Source organism: Clinocottus analis, unplaced genomic scaffold, assembly GCF_023055335.1.
Source record: "Clinocottus analis isolate CAN_PGR_092001 unplaced genomic scaffold, fCliAna1.0.p SCAF_16, whole genome shotgun sequence".
Classification (NCBI taxonomy): Eukaryota; Metazoa; Chordata; class Actinopteri; order Perciformes; family Cottidae; genus Clinocottus; species Clinocottus analis.
In genome coordinates, this window is record NW_027175887.1 from 6,338,302 (window position 1) to 6,356,762 (window position 18,461).

The window sequence follows — 18,461 nt, forward strand, 5'->3', positions numbered from 1 at the left end:
CGCCATCAGTGGCCAGCAGGTCAGTGACAATTTGAGGTCCGTCAAGGTCGGAGCCGCACTCTCAACAAACCACAAGCACGTGACAGTGTGACTCCTGCGCCCTAGGGCCCCTAAAGGACCCACACTACTGAATCATTGCTGAGTTTAGACGATCCGGAAGCCAATCCATCTCAGAGTTTAGCTGCACAGACTGATTGAGACTGCACATGCACGGACGCCTGAGAGGGCTGCAGGAAGAGGGAGGGAGGAAAGGAGAAATGTGTGAACAATCGAGCTGCAAAATCAAAGCAAGTAGCGGTTTGCTGAATGAGCTCATGTTGTCCATGTCTTGAGGTTTCTTGAGTACAGGTTGTGTACTTTTTACTTCACTCACAGTATCTTTAACTGCACTGTAACTTTAACTTATAATGACTGTGCTTTATGTGCCGCAAACCAGATACAACCACAGTAATCCTACATTTTTAAATACTAAACCCAACAGTCCAGTGGTTCTCAACCTTTTTTCAGGGACGTACCCCTGTGAAATATGTTTTTCAGCCAAGTACCCCCTGATCCGTGCAAAGCATTTTTGGTTGAAAAAAAGATGTAATACACAGCGCTGTGCCATCAGTGTCAGATTTAATATAGAATATATATAGAAATCAGTTTATTAACTTACACTTATATTTTATTATGTACGAATTAGCTATTTGTAAAGTATTTTTGAATGGATGCTCATTTTAAATATATTTGTTTTAAATATCACGTTTCCCCATTTAAGAACCACTGCATTAGCATATAATTAATTATAAAACCGTAGCAGTTTAACAATAACAATAAACTGTCACAGACAAATATGGATTCAATATGAATATTCTGAGAATGTAAATAAAAGATTACTACCACACATTATAGTTATCATACATTATGTAATACTTAAAAAATATGAGTTAATTAAAAAATAATTAAATTAAGATAATTAAAAAAACATTTTAAACTGCAACAGGGACATATTAGGAATAATCTGTAATAGTGAACTCTGAGAGGCTTTGCATTATTAACCACAACCACTCAGGAAAGGTTTCGTTTAAAAATCGGCTTGCCCTTTTTTTTTTTTTTTTTTTTAAGGCAGATGTTTGTGGACCCAAGATGTGTGACCTGTCGGGTGCGCGCACTGTCAAAGACGCGTGCGCGCAACATCCTGCTTTACTGCTCCCCTTGAAGGAAGGGTCGCCAAGCTTCCCGTCAGAGAATCCAGCTGTCACTCAAAGAGACCCCCATCGAGCCAGCGTCAGGCTGTAGGTTGCACACGTCGGAAAGCGGTCAACATAAATACAAGGCAAAGACACCGCTGGATGTGGGTGGACCTCCAGCTAGCAACAGATCGGCAACTCCACTGTCCACTCCTCCTGCGGAGAGGAAGAAGATGAAGAATCCGAGAGACAATACCGGAGCCAACTGGCACATGTGAGCGATATCCAGCACCACATTCTCAAGCTAGTCGCGGAGATATGGACAAACTAGCTCTCAAGATTGGCTTGTAATTACCCGATGCAAATGCTCTTGGCAGCGGCGTAGGTTCAGCCCCTGCCAAAATGACCAGACTATTGTTTAGCATCGTAGTAACGGAATGGGCCCGCAGGAATTTTGGCACCGGTTTTACGCAGCAGACCACATAGTTTAAACGACGTACCTCGGCTGAAGATTGAATAGTGAGGCTGCTACGGACAAAGAATGCTTACGCATCTTGTGTTGATGCTATGAGATAAGAAAAAAGAAGAAGAAGAAAAAGAAGAAGACATCTGTGAAAGACCGTGCTGGTTCCTCCCGAGAAGCGGAGCAGATCATCAACGGTGGGATTCAAGTTTGGACCTCATCAAGTCCAAAACGACCTTCCCCTCCCCTCAAAAAAAAAAAAGGATCATCTTACATATTAAAGCATCTTCACAGACTCGCATAGCGGTAAGATCTTGTCTTTTAATACCCAATATTGTAATGATTTACATCCTTGTTCTGAATGTGCCAATTTCTAACCCAACGGAACCCCTGGTGAGAGGGATGTTGGGGGTCATGGGCGCAAGATAACGCACAGACGACGGTTGCATCTTTTGTGATTCATTTGTGTTTGATTTTGCACTGGATTTCCCCCCCTTTGTAGCACGTTGACCAGGGCCAAGCTGTGAGCAACAAGAGAGCAACTTATCTTTACAAACGTGCTTTTGTGAAGCGGACGCGAACGGCGCGTAGAAGCTGCTAATTTGGAGTCCATATGCCCGCCCACTGGTTTCAAATCAAATGCAATGTTAGCCTTAAAAAAAAAAAAGCAATGCTAATCAAGTTTTTAGACTGAACCACCGTGTCTCGTAATCTTTTGTTCTCAAATCATTTCAGCATGAACATGGTGTAGATGGGCGGTGCAGGATTCACCTCGGGATTCGGTTAAATCCCGAGGGGGCTGTTCAAATTAGTGAAAGTACATGCAGACTGTATAATGACGTTATTGGCAAACTCTTGAGATTCATTAATTATGAATACATTTCACAAGTGGAGAAAAGCTCCGCCAACAACGCATTGTTATTTTGTAGTGATTTGTGGTCAGCAGTGCTGTGTTTTACAGAGTCACATTATCGAAAGCTAAAGAGCTGAATTCTTTAAAATAGGATGACAAAGAGCTTTTAAAAGGGTAACGGTGTTTTCCTCAACATAATCACTTCAACTAAATAGTTGCCAAAAGAGCATGATACCACATTTCTAACGATTACCATTCCAGGTAATGATATTGCCCAATCAATCAAAATTATTTGCAGCTAAAGACCCTCAGGATGTGACTTATCTGTGAGGGTGCTGTTGCTCTAAACACGTTTTACCTCTTACAGCAGAATGTGCTATAACCAAGGCGTTGACAGCCCCACACGTAACCCCTGATTCAATGATTATCTCATCATTTTTTAAGTCAGTATATCAAAAGAAACACTCCCACCACTCGGTGTCGTTAACCTGGTCGCCGCCCGGCATCATTCACAATGATGAGAAACCGTTTCATTGTGCTGGACGCCTTTGAAATATGCCACATTGGTTTCTATGTGGAGCATTTGTCAACGCCACAGCAGCAATGGCTCAAATATGAGCCACCATAATGAGTTCCTCCCCTGTGCTTCAGAAAGCCCTCGCTGTATGTTAAGTCATCGTGATGGGTTTGGGATATTGCCAACTGAAAGAGCTGAGTGCTAGTGCATGGTGCTTGCTTCTCTGTAACATTCGGATGGATGCTATGCATTTATTCTGAATGTATTTTTTGGTCAGCTGCCATAAAGCATACCTGCATTTGCCCTCTATTCCTTCTTTCTTTCCATCCAGTAAGTGCAGTTTGGTATTTCACAGCCTTGCATATAGATTTTAATATTTTTTTTTCTGTATGTGAAACTATTTTTGCAAGGCAGTCCATCTCTGTCGCCGGATACCTCGCCCACCTTGTTATCCCAGCATCCCCCCAGATACCATTATTTCACTCCCTGTGGATTGAAGAAGAAACTTGTACCCATATGAGAGAGAGAGAGAGAGAGAGAGAGAGAGAGAGAGAGAGAGAGAGAGAGAGAGAGAGAGAGAGAGAGATGAGGAGCAGATTCTGTGTGGCAGCAATGAAATGCCCCATCACTTCAGTTAGCATCATGCCCAATGTGCTGCTGTCCTTTTTTCATTTAGAATTCACAGCATTTTCTGTATTATTACACTCTTGAAAAGAAACACTACTGCCCCCCCCCCCCCAAAAAAAACATGACTTGGCACATATAAGCAATAAATTGTGCATGGGTGCTTATTAAATGATCAGAAGATGTCCTAGAAAAATGTCAGAGAAATGTAGCCGTTCAGCTGGCTTGTAAATTGATTTATAACACATCCAATAATGTATATATACAACAAAACAATGTTGCACCCAAAATGTATTTTTTATTTGTTGTGAACAACAACACCGACATTGCTTTTCAGCAAAGTGTCTTGACTGACAAATTGAATTGTGAAAGTGTGAAATTTAGACCACCATGTTACCTGTTAAAATATGCACATAAACACGCATGTGAATGGAAAGTGGTGGTGGAGGAAGTATTCATGTACTGAACTTAAGTTAAAGAAGCAATACTGTAATATAAAACACCATAAAGTACTCCATTATATCACATTATTATTTTGAAGTCCTGTATTGAAAAAATGTTGCTTTGATACAATACATGCGTTTTATTAGCTAAATGTAAAGTAAAAAACATTGTTTCATGACTGATGCATTCAGTATGGAGCATTCTACAGTTGTGGTTGTGAGCTAGTTTAGGTGGTCTAACCTCTTAGGATAAATTAAATGTATTTATAAATGATAAATAAAGTCCTCTGTTTGTAAATTCTTGATCTGAAAAGTAACTAAAGCGTTCATGAAATATAATAACCAGTACTCAAAATGTACGTTTAAGTACAGAAGTCCTCTATATTTACTTTGTAAAGCATCTTCAGCATGTTTCATCAAACTCATTTCCTATCATAAAGGAATCTGGTTCCTTAATCAGTGGCCTGATGCAGAGCTCAATACGGAGCTTTGTGATACTTTGGTTTAAATACAATACGATTTAATTCCTAATGTATTGATTTAAAAGGAAAATCAATATTGCCATATGCTGTAGAATGTATTATTCTGTTCGCGTTTCAATTCACAGTTAAGCTGGAATAATACTCGTGGGGGTTGTAATCGATACTTGTATATTAAATTAAAAGTGCAAGAGATTTGCTCGCAACCCTTCAGAGACTTTATCTTGAGCATCACGGTTTCATCTTTCACTAAGAGTTGTAAATATGAATGGAAATAAAATGGGTTCTTATGAAGACAGAATTTTAATGTCAGGTTAAACTGCAGTGTTTGTTTCTATCCATTCAAGATGAATATAAAACTCTCACCCAGATGTTCACAATACAGTAACATACAGTATTTACCAGCATCAGTCATAGATGATAGTTTTAAATCCTAAATTGCCTCATTTCCACCACTAAACTCCCTTTAATCTCTAAATATCACCAGAATATTATGTGTATCAAATTATCTATGCTGCTATTCTAATGTTTTTATGTTAATCACTTGTAATTAAATCAGGCATTTACAATCATCATAATTGTCCAGTGAAATGTCTGCGGGATGTGTTTAAGTCAATTACATGCTTTATAGGCAGCTATTTTGAATAATTGGAGTAATTCACTTCCTGTTTTTCCCAATTCTTCCCTTCAGAATGTGTGATGTGGAGCCAGTACAGTAAGAGGTAAATTTTATGATTTTAGCCACTACATCAAAAACATACCCACTTGTATTTGAGGAGCAGGTGTTCTGCAGCACAAACAGTCAACATGTTATACTCCCGGCAAACACAGAAAAGTATATGCAAGTGATTGGTAACTGCAGTGTTGTGGATGAGTTGAGAAAGAGGCAGGGATGGCAGGAGATCCTTTACGGCGCCGCAGCCTTCCCTAACTGGCTTTGTGCGACATGAAATATCAAGGTATTATGTCTATATCTTGTTTAGCAGACGTGAGCGCGCTGCCAGCCTTAATCCTCAGAGTGCAGCACACAGAGGGAAAACTGTATCTTCATGCCTGCCAACTAGTCTGGATTCCCTCTGCTTGACACTGTGTACTCTACTCTGCATTTTCTGGTCGCCAGTTCTTGTAAACGACATGAAAGTAAATGCAGCGGGAAGGTGCCTCGCTCTCTCTGTAATTACTGGGTGATTAGAATTGTTCGAGGTCATCAAATGCTGCCACTTTTACTCCCCGCGTGTAGATGTCCTTTTCTTTTCAATGTTGATTCAGCTGTACTGACGGGGCCATTAAAAAAGTACAGTATGTTTCATTTATGGATTTGTGACGATCTGATGGAGCTATTTCTGAAATGTGCAATTGGTAATTTTCTGGCAGAATAGCTCCATCGAGCAGATCGAGTGAATAGAGTGAAATGTGTTCCATAACATTGGTTTCAACATAATTAGTGGTCTTCTGAGATGTGCCCGGTGTCTTTAGATAATTATGAAGATGAAAACTGTCATTAAATTTAGAAATTATAGGCTCCACAGTGTGAAATGATAATGATTTTGACCTTCATGTATTTGCCTGCTTTAGTCAGCTGAAGTAATGTTGATGAATCTGATATGCATTACCTGAAAGTACTTCTAAACGCCAGATATTTTAGGGGAGACTCCAAATATTAGAGGTTCAGCGAACAGGGCAAGGCTGTGTCGTGCTCTCTGTGACTCACAATGACTCCTCGGGAAAGCGAGCCTCGCAGTCGGCCTGATCCTTCGCTAAACAAGCGCGTTTCCAGTGAGCACGTGTTGCGGTGACGCAGCAGCGGTTGAGTCTTTAATTTGCTAAAAATAGAAGAGAAGTGTGTGATTTTGACTAACAAAGAAACCGCCTTGATTCATGTCACCCATGTAGTACCGCTGATGCATGTGAATAGCGGTGCAGCACATTTGTCCGCATCACAAACGCAATATTTTGAGCTGCAAATTTCATTCTTGTGTTCTACTTTCACACATTTAAGTTGTTCCCGAAGTAAGAGTATTATTTACCATAGAGCTGAAGTCGTTTGTTGACTCGTTGAGAACGCGGCATTTATGCCGTTTTATATCAGTATGAAATAAATTACTTGGAAAGATAAGATAGCTAAATATAGCACTTTGGTTATTGAGAAGCTTGAATTTACATTTAAAAAGACTAAACAATTACTAGAAACGATGACAGAGAGATGAATTGATAATGAAAACATTTTTTTGTTGCTGATGATGTACCACTAAAGCAAGTTTTACCTTCATCATTTTAATACTTTCAATCATTCTGCCACATTATGTGAAATCACATAATTGGAGCTTCTACTTCCAGTAATTCTCATAATTTTCTCATCGTACGTTAACTTCTTTATATTTACCAGAAATAAGACATTTGCATTGTTCCCAGAGTCCACCGTCAAATCGCCAACAAACTAATAAGTATATAAAAACTACAATTATACAAAACGAGGGACAAGCAGCACATCCTCACTTGGAGAAGATGTAAGCAGCAGAGACACGTGCAGTAAGACAAAAATACAGAGACAGATACTGAGTGTGGATGAAATCAGATGTCACTTTCACCTAGCCTGTACCCATGAAGGGATATGGGCAGTCTAGCAAATGGAAACAGTCGTGGGGCTCCTTCCCGACGGGAATGTCACTATAACACACCAGGATCAGCTCAGACAGTATGTATTACCGTGTGCCTGGACACGCACGCACGCACACACGCATGCACGCGCGCACACCAATGCACCGAGCCCTGCACGTACAGAGATGTTTACGCTCCAATCAGTGTTGAACATGCATATTCAAACTGATATGTCATTCTTGTGGATCTGCGCACGCTGACACATTTACATATGAGCTCGGCTGTCGTGGGCCGGGCTGTGATTCGGGGTGACAGGTCTTATGCCACTTCCCTCGGGTCACAGGAGGGGCGGACTCGCAACGTGACAGGAATGAAGCCAGAGAGATGCCTTTCATTCACTGTCAGTCTCCAATGACACAACCTTCCTCTTTGTTTGAGTCACATTCCTGGGTTCAGCGATGGTGAGGTAACCGTGTGCTCGTGTGACTCATGTCGGTTTCACTTTTAATCGTGTGCTGTCAGAGACGGTGAAAGCTGGGGTAGGCAACTTTGGCGAAACCAGCAAGTGTGAGCTCGATTTTTACAAGTATGGTTTCTGTTCGGGATATCACGGCATACAAGCTAACAAGCTAAGGAAGTGGGACATTTTATTGAAGATGTACTTTGATGCGGTAACTAATTGCTGGTAAGCGAGCAACAGCTGTCTGCCTGGCCTTGTGGACGACTCCGGTGACGCACAATGAGTGCACGGTGGAGTGAGCGCAGGTAGCAGGCGTTTGTATTTCTCAACTAAACGCAAGTGAAAATTTGCACTGCAACTGCAAAAAGTTATTTTAATCATTGATTAACTGGTTGATTAGTTTCTCTGTTGGGCATTTTTCAATATTTCAAGACATTTTCTCGACAAAAACAATGAATCATCCGTCATAATTACCAGAGCCCAATATGACGGATTCAAATAGCTTGTTTTATTTGACCAACAGTCCAAATCCCAAGGACTTTCAATTAACTATAAATGCCAAAGAAAATAATGTAATCCCTACATTCTGACCCAATGTAACTTGCAATGTATGAAAATTGATTATTCCACCAATCCTTTCAGCATTATTGAAAACATCTGTCTTACTGATCACTTCTACTTGTCACTCCACACATTAGCAGCAGCTGTAAATAACATCACAACCTTAGACAATGAAAAAATGATGTTCTAATAAACAAGAACCACGTCTCTTCTTGTGCAGAACTTCCCCAAATGGGTCAGAAGGGACTTCGGAGTTAAACTCCATTACGTCCCGCAGGCCAACAACAACTGGGTAAAACCTAGAGTAAAACATTTGTAATATTAAAAAGTCATCATAAACTCCACCTACTTTGGGAACCAGTCGATTTCTCAAGGCCATGTTTCCACTGCAGGTAGTACCTGCGGGATACTCAGCTGCGCTCGGCAGCTCAGCCAAGCTTCAGTTGATGACGGCATGGCTGTTTAAAAAAGGTGGGTTTGTGCAGGATGTCCTGTAAAGCGCTAGTGATTATTCTCTCTGACCAATCAGAGCTTCAATTGACGCATCTACAACGTTTGCTGAAGGGAACACAAAAAGAACCATTTGAATGTGTCTCAAACTGAACAGCTGGTGGAAATGTGCCATAAGTCACATCCCACCCACCTCTTCTTAAGGCTCCAGTAACTTGTTTTTTCTTCACAGGTGTTAATAGTTCAAGCCATTTCTAAGCTTGTTGGAAATGTCGTCTACTTTGAGCACAATATACCCCAGTTACACTTTCAGTGAGTCAACTTGCCAGCACTGCTAACCTCATCAAAACTTAATAAGTCAAAGTTTAAAGTGTAAAACCCACAGCATTCACCTATGTGACTCTGTGTAATCCTTTGAAACACAGTCCACAAGGTGCAGTGAAGGCGGCTGCAGAGATGTCATTAAACACACAGAGTCACCTTCACTATCTGAACAAACACGCATCGGAGTGATCAGCAGAGGGACGGGGATCTGTGCCACAGCGCTGCACAGGCAGAAGGCAATGTGCTTATCCGTCCACGAGCGCTCATGCCTGATTGGCCCAGCTGGGGCGACGTCCTGCTCCGTCACCGGCAGAAAAACAGCAGCCAGGTTCAAGGACCGAGGCAGACACCCTGTCACCGCCTTGCCGCCACAGTGTGCCACACAGAGGCAGATAGAGAGAGACACACACACACTCACACACACACACACACACACACACACACACACAGGAAAGGATAAATTGTTAGGGTATTTTTGTCGTTACCATTTTCCGTAATATTCAAATGTCCATGTTGCTGTTGTAGACCCTCCACCCTTCGTCTCCCTCCATGCCACTGCTCAGTAGTGCAAAGGGTCCCGACCTCCAATGGGTCACATAGCTAATTATTTAGGTCATGATGAATGCATTTGAGTGTGAGTATTTTTTTCCAGTACGAAAGAGGAATTTCTGTTTTTTAGACTGTAGAATATGTTTTCTCGCATGTGAAGCCCAACAGTTTGTGAGTGTGCTGTGTTTTGAAACTCTTTATGGCCTGAACCAGCAGTGGCTCTTTAAATGTCGTAGAGAATAGGCTAATAAGAAAATACAAGGGGTACACTAATAAAAAGTTAGAAAGAGACAGGCTAGCACCGGGTTATTTTTAGCTGCTGTTCCATATACAACATGTTCCTCCTGGCACTAAGATGCTCCAGGGTCATTTTCAGTGTTTATTAAGTCTCTTATGGAAACCTTATACCACTAGATTTAACTGGAGCTTTACTGAAGCGTTGGGAATAACTAGAATAGGTTTTGAGGATTTGTTGCATGCGGAGGCTGGATTAAATTTCGATCTAGGATTTTAAATATATAAAACTACCCCTAAATATATTCATGAGTTCATATTTTACCAAAAAGATCACAATGACAGGTGTTATCGTTCTAAAAAGAGATCATTTTCTGCATGTCTGCAAATGTTCTATTTGGTCTGACCGACAGTCAAAAAATCAGCAAAGTTAATTAAATAAAAACTAAGAAAAGTAAATCCTCTCTTTTTTGAGAAGGTGCAAGCAGCAGGTACATGAACACTGTGACTAGAGATTGACAAAGAGAAGCCCACTGAATAAAGATACAATTTATGAATTGAGAAAATAAGCCGATTATTCTATAGGGCAAAAAAATAATTGAGAATGCAAAGCCCATCAAAGACTTTTTTACAAAACTCAATTACATTTGGAAAACAGAGGTTGCTGATAAAGTCCCCGACATACAACATGTCCGCCTCCTCGCGCCTCCATATTTCTTGGGCAACAAAACACCAAAGCATCGTCTCCCTTTTGCTTTTGTCTTTCCTGTTACATCACCAACACACGATTTGTCTCCCAGGACAGTCTTGTCCTGTCCTCTGTCTCTTCTCCGGGAGTCATGTTTAAACAAAGTAACATTCATACATGAGTGGATTTCCATAGCCACAAGGCCTCAGGATTATCAGAGCCCTGGCCCACCATGGTGCGCTGGGTAGGAAAAAGCCCAAAGCAGCACACAGATGCTCTCGTGCTTCGAGTGTAGCCTTGATGATAGCCGCTCGGGCTACCACTTTAGACTCTACAACTAAAACAGAAGAAGGAAAAAAAAAAGATTCACTTGACATAAATGCTCAAGGCATGACTTTAAATAGCTCTGTGCTGTTTCTATTATGTTTTCCTTTCTTTTTTGGTTTATTATTGGATCGGGCATTTGCGGCACAGGGCGGTCTTGAATGCAGTCGAGGGAACTGAGCATCTCTCCTAAAGAAGCCCTAAGACAGATCGTTTACATAAAGACTACATAAAAAACGAGTTTGTTCTGAGAATGATAATGACTTAGTGATTGTATGTGCAGGCCGTAGGGGAGTGCAGCAGCAGCTTCCTCGGCTGGCACAGTGTGTTTGTCTCTGGATCTCATCACTGCTCTCTTACCCCCTAAGCGTCAGCCCACCTCTCCTTCTAACCCTCAGGGCAGACACACACACACACACACACACACACACACACACACACACACACACACACACACACACTTGCCCCCTGAAGTGTGCGGACCTGTCTCGTTCATTAACCCGGATGATTTATTCCTATTCACCTTGTCTAGTATTGCTTAAGATCTTGGAATTGTAACACCCGTGGTTATCAGGATAAGAGCAGTTTGGGTTTAAGAAAACAGCAAACACTCATTGAGCAGCTACTTTGTTAGAGTACAACAGGCAAAAATAAAGGGGTAGTGCAACCAAACAGTGATGTTTGAATAAAGAAGTTGGCCAAAAATCAAACTGTGATTTGATTCGATGCATCTAGTTTTAAACACAACAGCAGCACACAGAAACATTTCGCGTTAGCTAGCAAAGCTGGTTACCTTGTTGAGGTTTGCAGCTCTTCATCTGACAGCTCACTGGAAATGTTCCTTCTTGTTACATTCTACTGTTGTGCAAAACATTTTACTAATACACGGCGAAAAAAATGGACAAGAATGTCCTTTGTCTCATTTTTGATAAACCACGGTGATGAATGCATTGCGTTTCTTCTGGCTGCTTCACAATTAAAACCACCTGTTGTTCCATTTTTGTTTCATTTCTTTGAACATTTCTTCTTCAAACTAAATCTGTGTGTGCTTTCAGCTTTCATGGTTGAGGTGAGGCAGTAAAATATGAAATAAAGTGCATAAAAAGGGAAAAAGGCAGTATCTAGCCTCTCGCTTGGCTGAAGTGATTGCACCTGGGAAGGGCGTGTCCAACCAGGCAGGAGGCCTGTGCTGCCCACCATGAATCAGGTGTATTCACGTGATATCTGAATTAGGATTTTGACAATTGGAAAAAAATGGGCTTGGTTTAATGAACATCTTTAAAAACATTTAATTTCAAGCACAATATAGTCTGGATAGCAGGTAACCGCATGTATGTATGTATGAGTGAGTAGAATACAAAACAATTTGACCTCTGAACCCCGAGGATTTCTCCATCTTATATTAGATACTTGTGTTTATTCCATCTCTTATAATAACAGGAACCTTACATAGCCCTCAACAAGAAGAGACTTCACTCTGCCCATATCTTGATCGAGGCAAATGTAAGCACAGCACTGTGTGGTCTTTACTGCGCTGTGGGATTTCATGCTGTTGTATATACTGTACAACAAGGCGGCCTGAAGGAAATTACCTCAGGCAACAATCGATTTATGGAGTCCGTACTCTTGGCTTAGAGAACGTGGTTTAGATCTTGTATCTAAACCACGTGAGCAAAATCCAATTTTTGCACAACCAGATCTGTCAGTTGACATGGCTAGGGTGATTGGGTGATTAAATTTGCATTGGAACAAATGTAACCGTAGGCGAGAACATATTGCTGCAAAAGGGCTGTTTTTGTTCTCCAGTCAGTCAGTATGTTTCCTTCTCGGCTCCTCCAGCGTTCTTCTGCCTTTTCAATCTTGTCTTCGCTCCCCTTCTCTGCATCCTTTAAGTGTTCGCAGGGAATTTGATTGCTCAGTTCCGTTTACATTCACTCACCATCTGCTGAACTTGGCTGCAACTGCGAATCAATTCTTAATGTTGGCAGCTTTGCATTCACTTCCCTCCTCTATTGCTCTGTGCTTCCATTTCATCTTTTTCGCAGTCGCTGGCGTGTTTTGATCTCTAAACACTCAACAAAACTCTCAATAAAAAACAGCTCATTGATAAGACACCTTAACCAGCAGTAACAAAGAAAGAGCCGGCGTATGTTTCTGAAGAAAAAACATTGACTGAGAGCATCAAACAATGGCAGCAACATGAATAAATATTATTCAGAGCAGTTGTGTTACATCAACTTATGGATTTATATTGAAAGTTCAAGGTAGCAGCTCATAAATTAAGTAGGACATTTCTTCTATTTAATTATCGCAGTTACTGTATGTGAATAAAAACACAATGTTTGTGTTCTCAGGGGTACAACTACATATTATTCATTTTGTGGTACACCCAATAATTTAAACTTTAAGATGCACTGATCCAACTTTTTCAGTCTCTGTACTGATGCTGATAACTATCAGCTGATATTGATTACCAATCCAATACCAGTATTTCATTAATACGCTATATGCCTGTGTAGAAGAGACTAGAATCATTATGTTATGTTTAAGGAAACATCAGGCATGACTTAAACATTGCTTTGTCCACTTTTTAAAACAAATGTAAACTAATAAATACATACTTTATATATGTATTTTTTTTATATATATCCCTATCTTACGAAAAAGTTGTATTCTGATAATTGGACAAAAAGAAGAGTGCGCAGCCATGCTACTGCAGCAGCGATGTGAGGCTGTTCTTGAGCCTAATGCTAACATTAGCACTAGCGTTCTCAGAATAACAATGCTATCGCTCTGAATGTTCACCATGCTCATCGCTAATTAGCACAGAGTACAACTAAGGCTGATGCATATGTTGTTAGTCATGAACCAAAGTATTGGACAAATTGAAATATTGACCTGATGCAAGATGAAAAGTGAAGGGATCGACCAAAGGTATTACAGTTCATCCTGAGGGGACATGAACGCCCGTAGCAAATTTCATGGCAATCCATAATTAGTTGTGGGGATATTTCAGTCTGAGGACACCAACATCGCTGTCCCTACCGGCTCGTTTGCAGCATGCTTATTGTCTGCCCTGCACTGTTATCCGCTTCCTTCTTGATTTCCACCTAATAATCTGACATTTATACTGACATGCATGTTGCGAAGTGGTGACTCTCTGTGAATCACTTGAATGTATTCAGGCTGAACTCTGTATCAACTCTTACTCTTAGTATTGTCATTTGATAAACCTTGGCCCTTCCTGCAGCCGGGGTCTTCAATCAGCCGCTTCACTCCTTAAGGCGAGCACAGTGACAGTGGAGTGATAGCGTCCATGGTGCAGTCAGATGGACGTGAATGATGGCTGATGGATGCCATGCACAAAGAGTTATTACCCAGAAGTATAATAGCTTGGGAGATTCTTGTCCCCTGTCATTCATGTCCGGATATAAATATGAATGATGTCCTGTGGCTTAGACAAAAGAAACAGGGTCAGGGTCTGCCAACAACACATTTTGTTTTTTCTTCTTCTTTTGATTGGGTGTCCTACAACCGGAAGAATCTGCTAAAACATCCTAACAGCAGCGAGTGAACAGCCTCCTCAAGGCAGTGGACATACAGCTGTTATGAATGGGAGAACATGTTGAACAGAAGATGTTGTGTTCTCATTTTTTAGATTGTACATGGTGTACATCTCAGGGAAGCAAGAAATCAATGTTTCAGGCCCGCAAGAGTAAATTCATCCAGATTTGACTTTTTACATTATTGACATTCTTTATGATATTCCTGTTAACCTTATTTTGACTAGTTGCGTGTTATAGTTTCTCTAATATACTCTGATACTGAGAATTTGTATGCTTGTAACACAATGTTTCTCACCCTCTGCTATTTATGTCTTTCCGGTCCTATTCATATGGTGTGATGACAAGTACAGAAAGAGGTGTTCCAGAAAGAGGTGTCACCTCCAAAAATAAGATTTCAATATTCCCATGAAGGCGTCATCCCAAGGGTTAGAGTTGAAAAACATATGTACACCCCTTCTTACAAACTCTTCAACGTCTCTCATATAGTTTTTACAGTATATTTTGATCTTAAGGTAAAAGCATTATTATTCATTCTCTATATGGATTACATTAAAAGACAATCTTTGACTTCTAAAGCTGTTTTTCTAAGCCAGTTTGGCTTTCAATGTATTATTTCTTATAGAATTTTGGACTGTGATAATGTATTTTCTCAGCATTCAACAAGAACACATAAAACATAAATGATCCTCGTCCAAACATTGCAACGTATAGCAAAGAGAGAGACGGGGGCAGCAGGCAGTAGTCTTAATCTCCTGACTAGCCACCACAGGTGGACAAGAACACTGGCGTTGAAGTGATTCATTCATGTCATCAGGGAGACTCAGTTGCAGATTATCAAGGATTCATGTCAACAGCTTAACCTAAATAAAACCTTAATTAGAATATGGAGTTGCTCTGTGCGTCGTGACCATGCACACACGTGTGTTATATAGAATAGACGTCCCCGCCTCTTCCTCTACACAAGCTCTGCCAAAGTCATCTTCTCAGCAATCACTCGCTGTGGTGGCAAGGATGTCTCTACTTATCGAGAGTAAACAAATTCAACTGCGTCTGGCAGCGGCGTTTGGCGTCTGTGTGCTCTCTTTCCTGGCAGCGTGTGTGTGTGTGTGTGTGTGTGTGTGTGTGTGTGTGTGTGTGTGCGTGGAGCCGCTGCCATCGAACGCAGCAGCAAGGAGCTTGAATCGTAAAGTCAGTGGTTGCCCCTCTAAGATGTCTGATTCAAACAGCCCCGCTGCCGCTGGGCAAAAGCCACTTTTCATTCCACAATGCTAATTAATTGTAGCAGGAAGTCATGCGTGTTCCTAAGTGATTGACTCATTGTCACACCCTAAATAGATGTCCACGACTCATGATGCTCTAAGTGCCAATTTCACGCTAGCTACAGGGGGGAAGTTAAGCTATTAACTTTTTTTTTTTTTAAGTAAAATGTCAGGTGCTAAGAATGGGACAACTTCAATGGGACAGCTGTTAATCAGTCACTCAGTAGTGTTGTTGCATTATATTACATCCTCAGGGCCCTGTTTGTGATTATGTATTATTAATACCTCACTTTAAGTCTGTTTGTCATCTCTTTGTTGAGCGTTGACATTGTCAGCCCTGACAAAGCAGGGGGGGGGTGAGTGAAGTTGGCAGGTCTCAGGTCAGCTTTGGCCCGAGACAATGAGCTTCACAGGAAAGCCGGGCTTCTGTACAGGAGCAGGCTAATGCTCTTATGTTCCCCTTCATCTCCTTTTCCTCTGCTTCGCTTTACCTCGCTTAACCCATTTGTCTTTTCACCGTGCATTCCCAGCGCCTCTCTTCTCAGGTCAATTCTAGCTGAGCTCGGAGACCCATTATTCATGGCCGTCATAAATCACCAATCTAATCAGCTCCTGCACACATCAGCTGGCAGGGAAGTACATCTGAGCACAATCAATCAGTTGCATCTATAAGTGAAGAAATTGTGCGTTTTTGTGCGTGTGCATGTAGTAATTGACCCTTGTGTTGAAGTCTGTAAATCGTTTGCTCTGTGGGGGGTTGTTGGTTCTGTCCTCTGCTTGTTTCACATTACTTCTGCCTCTCACTTCAAACTAAGGGCAAGATGTTTTGTGTGCACTGGCCCACACAAACACAACATATGTTTTGTTTTTAAACTGAGCACATTTGAATTTTTGTCGTAGATAAATGTAAATTAAACACTATCAATTCACCCTGATTAAACAACCCCGATGTGTTAACTCTGAGGCTAACTTGTCTGCAGCATACCATCTTTTACAACGTAGTACCTTTTCTGACGTGAGCTAAAGGACTTCTTAACCCTTTTAGCCTGGCCCTCAGTTTGAGCGCCCCTTCAGAATAAGAGTGTCGAGGATAAGATGCTATCTGATGGGAAAATGGGAACCTTTTATTTATTAAAGATCATTGTTTGGCATTCTGGCCTTTACTGGACAGTTGACAGTGAAAAGGCAGACAGGAAACAGGGGGTAAGATAAGAGGGTGTGACATGCAACAAAGGTCCACGGCCTGAATTACACCGTTGACTTTGAGGTATGCGCTGTAACCATTCAGCGGCCATGGCGCACAGAAACCATTCATAAACACCAACATCAAGGGGGTTGAGGGCAATCTTTCACCCTCTGCTATTTATAGCTTTTTGAGTGTGACTAGTACGGCATAGAAAAATCTTTGTTTAGAGAAAAAGGTGACCCCTCTTAAAAGAAGGTTTACATTTTAGACACTACACTTCCCATGAACGTGCAGTAAACGGGGAGGGTTTTCAAAAAGTCACGCGGAAATGAAAAAGTAGAGACAGTTGTCTCAAACACTGTGAGCTGTTTGGTACAGTGTGTCTTTGTTTGGAAACCGTTATCTCTTCTCTGTTTGCTTCTCAGTGGCTGCCATGGACACTCAAAACATAACCACTCATAAACTCCATTCCCAGTGCAAAGCTATGCCTTCTGGCTTTGTGAGACAGAACAAGGTAAAAAGGGGACTTGAGTATATCTATGCAGTTTCAGGGGCCGTCTGGAGACGAACAGAAAGAAAGGTTGCTGGAGCACGGGGACACCGAGAGTGGACCTGCCTGCTTTCTGCAGTCGAAAACCAACATGATAATCATATGATTATATATGTGAATGTATTTCCTCACTACATTAAAATAAGACAGGGAAAGGAAAACAATATCACTCTTTGGTTTCCTGGTCACAAACTGGAGCAGTTGTTTCCAACCGGGGGGTCGGCACTTTCCAAGGTGTCACAGGCTTCATCTGAGGAGTCCCCAGACAATTAATTAGTAATTCTCAGCTCTCATTTGGCAGATGTTCTGCTTTTGTTTTTTTATTCATGTGATTGTACAATGAATATCTTTTCAGACTGTTGGTCAGACAAAAAGAACAATTTTCTGACATCTCGTTGGGCTTTAGGAAATTGTGACGGATATGTTTCACTATTTTCTGACCTTCTATTGGAAAAGATGATCGCAGGATTAATCAATTATGGAAAATATACACAAGTTGCCCTAATCCAGGTCAAATCTGTAATTTCTGTCATCATCAGGTGTTGTGGTTGGGTTCTTTCTATAGCCGTATGTACATTACCGCCAGCTTGGAATGAACCATTACTCTCATCCAGCGGCATGTGGTGTAAGTGATGTGTAAAGAGTGTCTGTCCTTTTGGTCCTTCGTGGATGATGATGAGGAAGTGAAGGTTTTGGAGAGGGGGATGGGGACAGAGAACAGTATAGTGAGAGCAGAATGAGGGAGGTTAGCAGAAGGGTGAGGGTGTGCTGGGATTTGTGGGGGCGGGTAGCAAGGGCCCACAGGGAGGAAGGTGGGGGATGGTGAGGAAGAATAGTGGTGTGCCGAGTCCCCCCCCGCTGTCTAATATTGCAATATATCTATACTGTGGCTTGCGAGCTACTCCATTTTATACCCTCCGTGGCAGACTATGGATGGGGGTGTTGCATGAGAGCTTTGTCTCTGCACGGCGCTTGGTACCATGGGCGGAAACAGGGCTCTCCATTCATGCACTCTCGCCAATTCTGTCTCATTAGACTGTGGGCGCCAATGCGTGTTTAGCTCCCTTTGTGTGTTTAGGTGTATATATGTGTTTGTTTGTTTCTATAGTGTGAGAATTGATTGCTTCGCTTGCAGGGGTTTCCTCTGTAACATATGTGTGC

At 41.5% G+C, this 18,461-nt stretch overlaps 1 protein-coding gene across 2 annotated transcripts in view; it reads left to right on the forward strand.

The window, feature by feature from the left end:
- Window positions 1–1,208: 1,208 nt before the first annotated feature.
- The window catches only part of gjc1 (gap junction protein gamma 1), a 39,385-nt gene continuing 22,132 nt past the window's right edge, over window positions 1,209–18,461 (forward strand). Inside the window, exon 1 of one of the 2 annotated variants that reach the window (XM_068579030.1) lies at window positions 1,209–1,941. The gene's annotated coding sequence lies outside the window, so the exon portion shown is untranslated. Of the gene's footprint in view, window positions 1,942–5,252; window positions 5,274–18,461 lie in introns of those variants that run through there. The other variant, XM_068579032.1, reaches the window with a different exon arrangement.